Source organism: Oncorhynchus clarkii, chromosome 19 (genome assembly GCF_045791955.1).
Source record: "Oncorhynchus clarkii lewisi isolate Uvic-CL-2024 chromosome 19, UVic_Ocla_1.0, whole genome shotgun sequence".
Classification (NCBI taxonomy): domain Eukaryota; kingdom Metazoa; phylum Chordata; class Actinopteri; order Salmoniformes; family Salmonidae; genus Oncorhynchus; species Oncorhynchus clarkii.
Window position 1 is genome coordinate 46,999,564 of NC_092165.1, and position 12,499 is coordinate 47,012,062.

Genomic DNA, 12,499 nt, shown 5'->3' on the forward strand with positions numbered 1-12,499 from the left:
AGTTGAATAGACCGAGCTGTTTCGGGCTCTTTTTAAGTTGTTTGAACTTGAAAAGTTGTCCATCAGTGTTCTGTCCGTAGTGTAGGCTAAGTAATGTTATGCGGGTGTCTGAGTTAAACTGCCCAGCTACTGTTTCCCCCCTTCTTTAGAGTCTGTTAGACCAAGGTGGACTAAGAATGGTATCTTATTTAAAATCCTGTTACTAATGCAAAGTAGCTGTTTGAAGCCATGCATTGCACAGTGGTGGTGGTCACCGTTGGCATCAGAACAATACTGCAGATGAAGGGGATGTTTTATCACTGACAGATGAAACATGTTGTTAGTTCTCCATGAGTAATGGTACAGTGCCTTCGGAAAGTATTCAGACCACTTGACTTTTCCACATTTTGCTACGTTACAACCTTATTCTGAAATGGATTCCTCATCAATCTACACACAATACCCTGTAATGGCAAAGCGAAAACATTTTTTTAGAAATGTTTGTAAATGTATAATATATATATTTTATTACCTTATTTACATAGGTATTCAGACCCTTTGCTATTAGACTCGAAATTGAGCTCAGGTGCATTCTGTTTCCATTGATCTTCCTTGAGATGGACTCAAATCAAGTTGTAGAAACATCTGTTGTAAATTCAATTGATTGAAGATTATTTGGTAAGGCACACACCTGTCCATATAAGGTCCCACAGTTGACAATGCATGTCAGAGCAAAAACCAAGCCATCGGGTCGAAGGAATTGTATATAGAGCTCCGAGACACGATTGTGTTGAGGCACAGATCTGGGGAAGGGATCCAAAAAATGTCTGCAGCATTGAAGGTCCCCAAGAACATAGTGGTCTCCGTAATTCTTAAATGGAAGGAGTTTGGAACCACCAAGACTCTTCCTAGAGCTGGCCGCCCGGCCAAACTGAGAAATCGGGGGAGAAGGGAGGTGACCAAGAACCCGATGGTCACTCTGACAGAGCTCCAGAGTTCCTCAGTGGCGATGGGAGAATCTTACAGAAGGACAACCATCTCTGCAGCACTCCGCCAATCAGTTCTTTATGGAAGAGTGGCCAGGCGGAAGCCACTCCTCAGTTAAAGGCACATGACAGCCCACTTGGAGTTTACTAAAAGGCACCTAAAGACTCTCAGACCATGAGAAACAAGATTCTCTGGTCTGATGAAACCAAGATTCAACTCTTTGGCCTGAATGCCAAGCGTCACGTCTGTAGGAAACCTAGCCCCATCCCTACGGTGAAGCGTAGTGGTGGCAGAATCATTCTGTGGGGAGGTTTTTCAGCGGCATGGACTGGGAGACTAGTCAGGATCAAGGGAAAGATGAACAGAGCATGTACATAGATTCTTGATGAAAACCTGCTCTAGAGCGCCCAGGACCTCAGACTGGGGTGAAGGTTTGCCTTCCAACAAGACACAGCCAAGAGGAGGAGTGGCTTTGGGACAAATCTCTGAATGTCCTTGAGGCCCAGTCAGAGCCCGGACTTAAACCCAATCGAACATCTCTGTAGAGACCTGATAATAGCTGCGCCGACGCTCCCCATCCAACCTGACAAAGCTTGAGAGGATCTGCAGAGAAGAATGGGAGAAACTCCCCAAATACAGGTGTGCCAAGCTTGTAGTGACATACCCTAGAATACTTGAGGCTGTAATCGTTTCCAAAGGTGCTTCAACAAAGTACTGATTAAAGAGTCTGAATACGTACACTACCGTTCAAAAGTTTGGGGTCACTTAGAAATGTCCTTGTTTTTGAAAGAAAGGCAATTTTTTTTGGCCATTAAAATAACATCAAATTGATCAGAAATATAGTGTAGACATTGTTAATGTTGTAAAGGACTATTGTAGCTGGAAACGGCAGATGTTTTAAAATTGAATATCTACATAGGCGTACAGAGGCCCATTATCAGCAACCATCACTCCTGTGTTCCAATGGCACGTTGTGTTAGCTAATCCAAGTTTATCATTTTAAAAGGCTAATTTATCATTAGAACTCTTTTGCAATTATGTTAGCACAGCTGAAAACTGTTGTTCTTTGTTAAAGAAGCAATACAACTGGCCTTCTTTAGACTAGTTGAGTATCTGGAGCATCAGCATTTGTGGGTTCGATTACAGGCTTAAAATGGCCAAAAACAAAGAGCTTCTGAAACTTGTCAGTCTATTCTTGTTCTGAGAAATGAAGGCTATTCCATGCGAGAAATTTCCAAGAAACTGAAGATCTCGTACAACGCTGTGTACCACTCCATTCACAGAACAGCACAAATTGGCTCTAACCAGAATAGAAAGAGCAGTGGGAGGCCCCGGTGCACAACTGAGCAAGAGGACAAGTACATTAGAGTGTCTAGTTTGAGAAACAGATGCCTCAAGTCCTCAACTGGCAGCGTCATTAAAAAGTACCCGCAAAACACCAGTCTCAACGTCAACAGTGAAGAAGCGACTCCGGGATGCTGGCCTTCTAGGCAGTTGCAAAGAAAAAGCCATAAGGCCAGCATCCCGGGGAATTGTGTGTAGATTGATAAGGGGAAACGGCCATTTTTAAATAAGGCTGTAACGTAACAAAATGTGGAAAAACTCAAGGGGTCTGAATACTTTTTTGAATACACTATGTTGTTTGTAGTTTTGAAATAGTCAGGCTGGCATGGCTTGATGTTCATTGGGGATGTAGTGCTGCCGAAGTGCGAGGGAGCGGCTTTCCCACACTTTTTTCAAATTGAGAATACACCGAGCTGGTAAAATATTTCAGAAAAAATATTTCTGAAGCTGAATCAATGTCCCTCAAGATCACATGATGATGAATGAGTATTTTACATAACAGAACCGAATAGCATAGTAGGCCTAACGTTAATTTCTAGTGAGATTTTAGGAGCTGAAGCTGAGTAGTCGCATTTCTTTTCTCATTGGGCCAAAACTCAGCAGAGCCCGCCACTGGGCAGGATATATGCTTTGATTAAAACAAACACCATCGGCTGTAATTCGCTCACGAAGCAGTAATTCAAGAACATCTAAATGTTCCCATGAAACCCCCTGAGATCAAATGATTGTAAATTGTCATTTTTGATTGACAGTGATAATGGCCTATTTTGAAATAATGTATGCCTAACTTGATGTTTGAGGGTATAGAAAAGTAAATTTTCTTGAGACAATATGTATTGCCATAGGCAGACGTTGCAATTGGAGGATGAATTTAATGCATGTTATATATAATATATATAATTATATTCAACAGACTGTCGGTATAAACTTTGAGAAATTATATATTTTTTTGAGGAGATCCCGTACCTAAAAAAAAGAATGTCACTACACCACTGGTGTTCAAGAAAAGGGAAAGGGGGACATCTAGTCAGTTGTACAACGGAATGCATTCAACTGAAACGTGTCTTCCACATTTAACCCAACCCCTCTGAATCACAGAGGTGCGGGGGGCTGCCATAATCGACATTCACGTCTTCAGCGCCCGGGGAACAGTGGGTTAACTGCCTTGCTCAGGGGCAGAATGACACATTTTTACCTTGTCATCTCGGGGATTCGATTGAGCAACCTTTTGGTTTCTGGCCCAAAGCTCTAACCACTAAAAAGTAGTCTGTTGTCAGGAGATTCCTTCTAGTGATGGGGCAAACATTGCCACCCCCTTACTGATAATGGGGTTATAGATGCCCAGTTTCCCTTATTGCTCAGTTCAGGTGCCTGCATACACCATAGACATATTCATAATTTACACAGACACACAGTTTGCTCAGACAGATCCAGTTCAGAGAGGCAGCAGATTTGAGTTTAGAATGGAAAATTAATGTGTTTATGCAATAAATGTTAGTGCATCGAAGACTCGTTTGCTAGTTTCAACTCAACCAGCCATCCAGTCTTCAGTCAGCTGTTCGCAAAAATAAAATCTTCATCCATAATTGTCAGTTATACGGAAATAGTGCCAGCCCTAGTTACATATTGGAATATTCTTTTTGATTATGTATCTTATCGTTGTGACAATATTGCAATAAAAAAAATTGCGCTAGTTGGCTGTACCTGCACCAAAACTCCTGTATTTTTCCTTCATAGCTTGTTGTCATCTTCTTTTTAAATAGGGAGCCAAATTGTTTTCAGCGTTTTTGTTTCAGCTATTATTTTTGTTGTTGCATGGGACAGCTTACATATAGTGAGCAATATGTTTGGAACGTTGAATCGCAATAAAATCCCAGTATCGAATCGCAATACATATAGAATTGTGAGAATCACAATACTTATTGTATTGCCACAGTCGTATCATTTTAATATAGTATTATGAGGTCCCTGGCAATTCACAGCCCTAATTCCTGCACACTGCACTAACAAAGGATACCTTTTTGCTAGCATTGTGCAGACATTTCAGCCTTTCAACCAGAGGAGGCTGGTGGGAGCAGCTATAGAAGGATGTGCTCATTGTAATGGCTGGAATGGTATATCAAACATATGGAAACCACGTTTTGCTCTGTTTTAATTATTCCCTTCCAGCCATTACAATGAGCCTGTCGTCATATAGCTCTTACCTCCTGTCGAAAGACTGTCGAAAGGCCGAAACCAAAGTATCATAAGTTTACTTTGCAAGAGCAGTGCGCAGGAGTTTTTTTGCAAATCTACAATGCACCTACAAATAACGTACTCTGAATGTCTGTGCCTTTCACTTCAAATTCATGTGGATGTGCATTCTACTGCTCTACTCTTGCACACTGCTGCTCTGCCTTGACACAAGGCTCAACTTCCTCAGTAAACATCCAGCTGTAGATATGGATAAATGTTGGCATTGTAAACACTTACAAGGGAATTTCTCTATTATTCCCAAAGCCTGGCGCATTGAATGGAAGTTGTAGTTAGTTGTATGTTCAGTCACACAATATGTTTGGGCAGGATATTTGATGCCTCAGATGCAGATATAACATCTTGTTTTGATGTACGCTAGATTCAATTTATGAGCTACTGTCAGAGCCTATACTTAGTGAGCCAATATCCGACAGCTGAAGTTGTATTAGCCAGTATTGAGAGTAATGTGGGTCAAAGGTGACCTAAATATCTCTGAACCCTTGAAACATGTAGTCTACAAAATGATTGTAGTACAGCAACAATGATCAGAGTAGGCGGAGGCCTCTTTGCTTGGGAGTCTTGGTCAGTTTGTTTAGTCTTAGCAGTTTTGAAGAACTTGAAACAGTCTACTCAGGCTGAAAGTTAAGCAAGATAATTTTATTGGAATACAGCATTGAGAGAAGAACCTTACATGTCAGTTAATTTATTTAACATGTATTTGGGTCTCTTCTGAATTGGTGTGATGCTGCAGAATATTAGTTCAGCAATTGTTTAGCTATCAAGTCTCAAGTTAGTCGGCTTCATAATAGTTCTAACAAATACATAATCAGTGGCTACAGCATGAGCAGCAGATGAGTCATGTCAAGTTTCTTCCATAAGAACTATCCACACAACACAGCCATTTCAGGCTGCTTCAATTATTAGCTGACTGTAGCCATTCATACGCTTCATTACTTTGTTACTCAAAAATGTTGCTGAATAAGCACTGCATATGCTGCTCCCAATTGCTTTCATATAACCTACACCATAGTAAAATTGTGCTTTTAACACTAGGCTTGGGCAGTATCCAGATTGTCATACCTTCATTCTGACCTTGTGCCATCCCTGGATATTCGTTAATACCAGCACTGAACCCAAGGGGTGCTATTTTCACTCCAAATGTTAGCAATAATAACAGGTACATGTAAAATCCCATAGCGAATTCTAGCTAAATGCTAACGAATGCGTGCAAACATTTCATACAGTCTCTGATATAAACTATTTGCAGGACAGACATTCCAGCTCATAAAGTTATTCAAGGAACTCAAAATGCTACTCACTGTTTGCGGCACAGACAAAACGAATATTAGATGGCAAGGCTACTAAGTTAGCAAACAAAATGCACAACTGCAGAGAATTTAGCACATTTTAGAAAATTCACTTAAGTTATAAGATATCTAGCCGGCAAACATTTAGTTGTGAATTCCATACTCTAACTAGCTAGCCATTTCACATCGGTTACACTAGCCTAATCTCGGGAGTTGATAGGCTTGAAGTCATAAACAGCGCAATGCTTGAAGCATTGCGAAGAGCTGCTGGCAAACGCACGAAAGTGCTGTTTGAATGAATGCTGGTGCCTGCCATCGCTCAGTCAGACTACTCTATGAAATCATAGACTTAATTATAACATAATAACACAGAAATACAAGCCGTAGGTCATTAATATGGTCAAATCCGGAAATCATTTTGAAAATAAAACGTTTATTCTTCCAGTGAAATACGGAACCATTCCGTATTTTATCTAACGGGTGGCATCCATAAGTCTAAATATTCCTGTTACATTGCACAACGTTCAATGTTATGTCATAATTGCGTAAAATTCTGGCAAATTAGTTCGCAACGAGCCAGGCGGCCCAAACTGTTGCATATACCTTGACTCTGCATGCAATGAACGCAAGAGAAGTGACACAATTTCACCTGGATAATATTGCCTGCTAACCTGGATTTCTTTTAGCTAAATATGCAGGTTTAAAAATATATACTTGTGTATTGATTTTAAGAAAGGCATTGATGTTTATGGTTAGGTACACGTTGGAGCAACGACAGTCCTTTTTCGCGAATGCGCACCGCAACGATTATATGCAACGCAGGACACCCTAGATAAACTAGTAATATCATCAACCATGTGTAGTTAACTAGTGATTATGATTGATTGTTTTTTTATAAGATAAGTTTAATGCTAGCTAGCAACTTACCTTGGCTTGTTACTGCATTCGCGGAACAGGCAGGCTCCTCGTGGAGTGCAATGTAATCAGGTGGTTAGAGCGCTGTACTAGTTAACCGTAAGGTTGCAAGATTGAATCCCCAAGCTGACAAGATAAAAATCTGCCGTTCTGCCCCTGAACAAGGCAGTTAACCTACCGTTCCTAGGCCGTCATTGAAAGTAAGAATGTGCTCTTAACTAACTTGCCTAGTTAAATAAATGTGTAAAGAAAAATCGGTGCCCAAAAATACCGATTTCCAATTGTTATGAAAACTTGAAATCGGCCCTAATTAATCGGCCATTCCGATTAATCGGTCGACCACCCGTTTATACCACCCGATGAAGATGATGCCCTCCAAATGTTCAGCATAGGATGTTTAGTTCATGGACAACACCATGACTTTTGACATTACAAAATATATCCCTGTATATAATCCCTCATATCCCTGTATATAATCCCTCATATCCCTGTATATTATCCCTCATATCCCTGTATATAATCTCTCATATCCCTGTATATTATTCCTCATATCCCTTTATATTATCCCTCATATCCCTGCCAGTGTTTCTCCTATATTCATTTTGGCTCAATGACTGGACGTCTATGGGAACAGCTAGCTAACACTAGCAGCAATGTGCAGCTCCCCTCCTCCTCTACCCTTGCCACCACTGCTGGAAAAATTCCTAGTGGAAACACTGCCTTCTTCACACACCCTACATATATCCCACCTGGAGAACAAGACGGATTCTGTATCTCAGAGACAAAAATCCCTTGCCAGTATAGTACAGTATCAACAGCATTCCATGGCAGCACCTGCCAGTATAGTACAGTATCAACAGCATTCTGTGGCAGCGCCTGCCAGTATAGTACAGTATCAACAGTATTCCTTGGCAGCACCTGCCAGTATAGTACAGTATCAACAGCATTCTGTGGCAGCGCCTGTCAGTATAGTACACTATCAACCGTATTCCATGGCAGCACCTGCCAGTATAGTACAGTACCAGCAACATTCCATGGCAGCACCTGCCAGTATAGTACAGTATCAACAGCATTCTGTGGCAGCACCTGCCAGTATAGTACAGTACCAACAGCATTCCATGGCAGCACCTGCCAGTATAGTACAGTATCAACAGTATTCCCTGGCAGTACCTGCCAGTCAAATATCAAATATTTGGGGCGGCAGGTAGCCTAGTGGTTAGAGCGTTGGGCCAGTAACCGAAAGGTTGCTAGATCGAATCCCGGAGCTGACATGGTGAAAATCTGTCTTTCTGCCCCCGAACAAGGCAGTTCTGTTCCTAGGCCGTAATTGTAAATAAGAATTTGGTCTTAACTGACTTACCTAGTTCAATTAAATCAATCACCCCCTAGTAACAGCCTGTAATGTGGGAAGTGTAGGAATCCAGCTGAGTCACGTTGGAATGCTGTTAATACTGTACTGTTAATACTAGGTGTTGCCATGGAATGTTGTTGATACTGTACTATACTGGCAGGTTAGGCCATGGAATGCTGTTGATACTGTACTATACTGGCAGGTTCTGCCATGGAATGCTGTTGATACTGTACTATACTGGCAGGTGCTGCCATGGAATGCTTTTGGTACTGTACTATACTAGCAGGTTCTGCCATGGAATGCTGTACTATACTGGCAGGTGCTACGTTGGAATGCTGTTAATACTGTACTATACCGGCAGGTGCTGCCATGGAATGCTGTTGATACTGTACTATATTGGCAGGTGCTACTGTGGAATGATGTTGATACTGTACTATACCGGCAGGTGCTGCCATGGAATGTTGTTGATACTGTACTATACTGGCAGGTGCTGCCATGGAATGCTGTTGATACTGTACTATACTGGCAGGTGCTACTGTGGAATGATGTTGATACTGTACTATATTGGCAGGTGCTGCCATGGAATACTGTTGGTACTGTACTATACTGGCAAGTGCTGCCATGGAATGCTGTTGGTACTGTACTATACTGGCAGGTGCTGCCATGTATTTATGTTGGGACTGTACTATAATGGCAGGTGCTGACATGGAATGCTGTTGATACTGTACTATATTGGCAGGTGCTGCCATGGAATGCCATTGGTACTGTACTATACTGGCAGGTGCTACCGTGGAATGCTGTTGATACTGTACTATACTGGCAGGTGCTGCCATGGAATGTTGTTGATACTGTACTATACTGGCAGGTTAGGCCATGGAATGCTGTTGATACTGTACTATACTGGCAGGTTCTGCCATGGAATGCTGTTGATACTGTACTATACTGGCAGGTGCTGCCATTGAATGCTTTTGGCACTGTACTATACTAGCAGGTTCTGCCATGGAATGCTGTTGATACTGTACTATACTGGCAGGTGCTACGTTGGATTGCTGTTAATACTGTACTATACCGGCAGGTGCTGCCATGGAATGCTGTTGATACTGTACTATATTGGCAGGTGCTGGCTGCCATGGAATGTTGTTGATACTGTACTATACTGGCAGGTGCTGCCATGGAATGCTGTTGATACTGTACTATACTGGCAGGTGCTACTGTGGAATGCTGTTGATACTGTACTATACTGGCAGGTGCTGCCATGGAATGTTGATACTGTACTATACTGGCAGGTGCTGCCATGGAATGCTGTTGGTACTGTACTATACTGGCAGGTTCTGCCATGGAATGCTGTTGATACTGTACTATACTGGCAGGTGCTACGTTGGAATGCTGTTAATACTGTACTATACCGGCAGGTGCTGCCATGGAATGCTGTTGATACTGTACTATACTGGCAGGTGCTGCCATGGAATGCTTTGTTGGCATCGAATATATGAAAATGATTTGACAGTCAATGAAAGGTATGGATATAAACCTAGTGAATTGAATATCAATTTATATTTTCTAAAAGATTGTTCATGTTTGAGATATATGATGCAATGGGAAAGATATAGAGAACATTGAAACTGGATATTTTGACTGGAATTGAAAGTTGATGGAGAAAGCGTCAATTAAATGTAGCCAATTGTTAGGGCTGGCACAATTATCACATAATCATGTAACCAACAATTATGGGCAATAACCTTAGTTATTTTAGGGGTGGTTGTACTTTATTTTCAAGTAGATCTAGTTTATCGGATTAGCAGTTTTTCTTATTTTTACATAGTGAGTAAAGTTTGTGGCAATCATTATTCTAGCAGAACGGCAGGGTTGGGAAGAGAAGCATCATTTCCTAAAGTTGCCAACAGTCAAAACTATTCGTTTTTGAGACAAGTGTCTTCAAAGCTGTGTTGTATTTATTCTGTATTTTGTAGGACATTTTTGAGCATTACAAGCTCAAAACATTTTTCAACAAAAATGACAATTGTGAAAATAACCGTGGCGATTTGCATGACAATTAGATACTAGCTATAATCTTTATCCAAAATTCCATAATCGTCACAGCCTTACTTGTGTTACAATTTGAGCTTGAGCCACTCCTTGATCATTCAGTGCTTGTCACAATGCCATTTTTTTATCATTCATGATTTAGGCAGTGTTCATTCACTGTTATCAAATGAATTACATGTTGCATGTGAGCTGGCTGTCTTTCAATACAGGCCTGCGCTTGTCCCGCTTGCTCTCTAGCACGTAAACACACACACACAAACCCTTGCAGTGAGAAGCATCTTGAGTATACCATTTACTGCTTACCAATTGCAGCTAAATACAGTGAGGTGATTTTTCTCTTGGCACTTCTCCATGTGCTTGAGGTATATTTAGTGTCCTATTATAGCTAGTATCAACTTTTGTGTCAAATCTTGAATAGGAAACCTGTATGAGAGGCCTGGGTGGAGCTTGAATAATATACAGTATTCTGCAGTAGTCCCATTGCTCCTTCTTAACCCGTTCTAAATGTACAGGAAGCAAACAGTGAGTACGGATACATGCACGCAATAATACACTGAGTATACAAAACATTAAGAACACCTGCTCTTTCCATGAAATAGACTGACCAGGTAAAAGCTAAGGTCCCTTATTGATTTCACTTGTTAAATCTACTTCAATCAGTGTAGATGAAGGGGAGGAGACCGGTTAAAGAAGGATTGTTAAGCATCGAAACAATTGATACATAGATTGTGTATGTGAGCCATTCAGAGGGTGAACGGGCAAGGCAAATATTTAAGTGCCTTTGAACAGGGTATGGTTTTTGTCAAGAATTGCAATGCTTCTGGGTTTTTCACACTCAACCGTTTCCTGTGTGTATCAGGAACCACCCAAAGGACATCCAGCTAACTTGACATAACTGTGGGAAGCAAGTCAACATGGGCGAGATTCCCTGTGGAACGTTTTCGACACCCTGTAGAGTCTATGCCCTGACAAATTTAGGCTGTTGTAAGGGCAGGGGGGGGGGGTGCAACTCAATATTAGGAAGGTGTTCCTAATGTTTGGTATACTCGGTGTATGATTATTGTGGATAGTTGGATTAATATAGCCCCAATAGTTTGATTTAAAACGTCAACATGCTTTGCAAGAAGAGCTGTTTACATTGACACATCTGAAATCAGGCTACTTGATGGGATAAATGGAGAAAGTCTGCAATCAAAAGAAACGTTATACGACAGCGACTATGTTATTTTTGGGAAGCCTATTTGATGCTAGCATAAGGCATGTACTCAGTAAGTGCATACTGACATTCCACCACCCAGAGTGGTTCATCATGTACTGAGGTGTCCTAGTCATACAGCAGTCATCCCTTCACAAACTGTCACTGCAGTCTGCAGTCACAACACTAGGTTACTACCAGGCCTGTTGGTTGGAGACAGTGCTACTATGCCAGGGCTAAAGCGTGTGTGTCTGTGAGTAGGTATTACATGCGTCTTTGACAAGGGAAGAGGGGGGGGGGGGGGGGGTTGAGGGAAGCCCTGACTAATTTACTCCCTGACTGCTCTTCAACCCTACCCCATGACCCTACTCCCCATACCTCTAATATACTCCCTGACTGCTCTTCAACCCTACCCCATGACCCTACTCCCTATACCTCTAATATACTCCCTGACTGTTCTCTTCAACCCTACCCCATGACCCTACTCCCTATACCTCTAATATACTCCCTGACTGTTCTCTTCAACCCTACCCCATGACCCTACTCCCTATACCTCTAATATACTCCCTGACTGTTCTCTTCAACCCTACCCCATGACCCTACTCCCTATACCTCTAATATACTCCCTGACTGCTCTTCAACCCTACCCCATGACCCTACTCCCTATACCTCTAATATACTCCCTGACTGTTCTCTTCAACCCTACCCCATGACCCTACTCCCTATACCTCTAATATACTCCCTGACTGTGCTCTTCAGCCCTAACCCATGACCCTACTCCCCATACCTCTAATATACTCCCTGACTGCTCTTCAACCCTACCCCATGACCCTACTCCCTATACCTCTAATATACTCCCTGACTGCTCTTCAACCCTACCCCATGACCCTACTCCCTATACATCTAATATACTCCCTGACTGTTCTCTTCAACCCTACCCCATGACCCTACTCCCTATACATCTAATATACTCCCTGACTGTTCTCTTCAACCCTACCCCATGACCCTACTCCCTATACCTCTAATATACTCCCTGACTGTTCTCTTCAGCCCTACCCCATGACCCTACTCCCCATACCTCTAATATACTCCCTGACTGCTCTTCAACCCTACCCCATGACCCTACTCCCTATACCTCTA

At 42.0% G+C, this 12,499-nt stretch overlaps 1 protein-coding gene across 2 annotated transcripts in view; it reads left to right on the forward strand.

Moving 5' to 3' along the window:
* The window catches only part of LOC139375320 (SR-related and CTD-associated factor 8-like), a 43,288-nt gene that overhangs the window by 6,801 nt on the left and 23,988 nt on the right, over positions 1 to 12,499 (forward strand). The gene's annotated exons all lie outside the window — the stretch shown is intronic.